Source organism: Rhinopithecus bieti, unplaced genomic scaffold (assembly GCF_001698545.2).
Source record: "Rhinopithecus bieti isolate Rb0 unplaced genomic scaffold, ASM169854v2 scaffold_2574, whole genome shotgun sequence".
NCBI classification, from domain to species: Eukaryota; Metazoa; Chordata; class Mammalia; order Primates; family Cercopithecidae; genus Rhinopithecus; species Rhinopithecus bieti.
Genome location: NW_016804493.1, coordinates 1,917,767 through 1,920,924, shown reverse-complemented (window position 1 = coordinate 1,920,924; position 3,158 = coordinate 1,917,767).

Sequence of the window (3,158 nt, the reverse complement as noted above, 5' to 3'; positions counted from 1 at the left end):
TTTTTTTGAGACGGAGTCTCGCTTTGTGACCCAGGCTGGAGTGCAGTGGCACGATCTTGGCTCACTGCAAGCTCCACCTCCCAGGTTCACACTATTCTCCTACCTCAGCCTCCCGAGTAGCCAGGACTACAAGCACCCACCACCACGCCCGGCTAATTTTTTGCATTTTTAGTAGAGATGGGGTTTCACCGTGTTAGCCAGAATGGTCTGGATCTCCTGACCTCGTGATCCACCCGCCTCGGCCTCCCAAAGTGCTGGGATTACAGGCGTGAGCCACCACACCTGGCTGCAGTCACACTATGAAATATGCAATGAATGGGGAACTGAAACAGGAAAAGTTAAAAACCTAATGGGAGCATGTCCAGATGAGAAACTAAAGACCACACGGAGAAAATAGGGGTTAAGAGGAGAAAAGCCTTTAAAACCATGTTCAGGTTCCCTCAAGCTAGAAAGTAAAACCATGAGGTAAAAAAAATATATATATATATTGAAAACATATGGGCCAGGCACAGTGGCTCATACCTGTAGTCCCAGTATTTCGGGAAGCTGACGCCAGTGGATCACCTGAGGTCAGGAGAAAGCCTGGCCAACATAGTGAAACCTCATCTCTGCTAAAAATACAAAAAGTAGCTGAGTATGGTGGTATTTGCCTGTAATCCCAGCTACTTAGGAGCCTGAGGCAAGAGAATCACTTGAACCTGAAAGACAGAGGTTGCCATGAGTTGAGATCACATCACCGCACTCCAGCCTGGGTGACAGAACGAGCCTCTGTCTCAGAAACAAAACAAAAGCAAAAAAAACTATTATATGATCATGATGACAGTGATGATACAGGTAACGATAATAGAATAACAATAGGCCGGGCATGGTGGTTCTCGCCTGTAATCCCAGCACTTTGGGAGGCCAAGACAGGCGGATCACGAGGTCAGGAGATTGAGACCATCCTGGCTAACACGGTGAAAACCTGTTTCTATTTAAAATACCAAAAATTATCCGGGCGTGGTGGCGGGTGCCTGTAGTCCTGGCTACCAGGGAGCCTGAGGCAGGAGAATGGCGTGAACCCGGGAGGCGGAGCTTGCAGTGAGCAGAGATCACGCCACTGCACTCCAGCCTGGGCAACAGAGTGAGACTACATCTCAAAAAAAAAAAAGGCTAGGATAACAATAATGCCCAATGTTTATAAGGCAACCTACTATATGTAGCTAAAAACTGTCCACATATTAATTCATATGCCTTCCCCACAGCCCTAAGAGGTAAGGTCTATCATGTCCACATACAGGTGACAAGATTGAAACACAGGGAGCCTGTGCCCTTTCTAAGATCACATGCTACTAAGTGAAAGCTGGAACTCACCAATTTCCAGCCATACTTTTGCCACCAGAATTCATGCTCTTAACCACCTGATCATGCTACCTTGAACCTTAAATAAGGGAAAAACATAACACATTTCAAATGAGCGATCGCTTGTTCACTTGAAACCCTTTAGGGGTTCAGTTTTCTCTGATTTCAAGGATATGCGTGTAAATTTGTCTTGCTTCGTAGCAAATAATATGCATGTCCAGAAGCATATTTACCTTTCTAACCTTTAACACAAGTGTTTGGTGACATACTGATTTTGAAACTCACATGTCTCATCAATAGTTTTCATTTTCATGATCTAAAATCCTCAGGGTTACCAAAGAGATACAAAAAACTAAAGATCTACCAGCTAGGGTTTCACAAAAGAGGAATTAATGGCTGGGGAGGGTGTATAGTGTTTTACCATCTTTCTCAGCAGGAAGTCAACAAAACAGGCCTATGTCAATAAAACACCAGATATATAAACCAGAATTGACAAAGCAGAAAGTTAGTCACGCCCTCAGTGAAATTCTTAGGAAGTTCCACGCTACTAACTTTGTTTTTTTTTTTTTTTTTTTTTTTTTTTTGAGACTGGGTCTTGCTGCATTGCCCAAGCTGGAGTGCAGTGGCACAATCACAGCTCACTGCACAATCGACCTTCTGGGTTCAAGCAATCCTCCCACCTCAGCCTCACAAGTAGCTCAAACCATAGGCACGTGCCACCATGCCCAGCTAGCTTTTTAATTTTTTTTGTAAAGACAGAGCTCTCCCTATGTTGCCCAGGCTGGTCTCATACTCCTGGGCACAAGTAATCCTCCTGCCTTGGTCTCCCAAAGTGCTGGGATTATAGGCGTGAGCCACTGCATTCAACGTGTGTGTGTGTGTGTGTGTATTTTTTCAGACCGAATCTCACTGTGTCACCCAGGCTGGAGTGCAGTGGCATGATCCTCGGCTTACTGCAACCTCCAGCTCCTAAGTTCAAGTGATTCTCCTGCCTCAGCCTCCTGAGTAGCTGGGATTACAAGCACATGCCACCATGCCTGGCTAATTTTTATATTTTTAGTAGAGACGGAGTTTCACCATGTTAACCATGCTGGTCTCTAACTCCTGACCTCAGGTGATCCACCTACCTCGGCCTCCCAAAGTGTTGTACATTCTTATTTAAGGCTCACGTTCTCTGTATGAATCCCATGGCTGCACCCAGCCAGTGTTTGTGCACTGTCACATTTAAAAATGGCTCAGCCACCAAATCTAGAAACTAAACAAATCCACATCTTCACTTTTAACTGGAAATGGGAAAGAGGTCTACTACAAATTGGAAATAATTTATTTTGTTTTGTTTGAGATAAGGTCTCGCTGTCACCCAGGTGGAATACAGTTGCATGATCTCTACTCACAGCAGCCTCCACCTCCCAGACTCGAGCAATCCTCCCACCTCATCTTCCCCAGCAGCTAGGATTACAGGTGTGTGCTAACTTTAATATTTTGTAGAAACAGGGTCTCACCATATTGCCCAGGCTGCTCTGGAACTCCTGGGTTCAAGTGATCCTCCCACCTTAGCCTCCCAAAGTGCTGGGATTACAGACGTGAGCCACCCTGCCCAGCCCAAATTAATTTTTAAAGGTTTGAAGGAGGTTAGGGTAGTAATATTTAAAACGCCATTTGGGGCATAGGAAACATTTGTGTATGAGCAAGGAAGAGAGAAATTTGCGGAGCAGAGAATAGAACAGCGTAGCTGAAATACAAGATTGTGGGGAGGGAGTGCAGCAGGAGATAGGCATTATGGGAAGTCAGCACCAGATCTGGGGGCTGTTGAATAC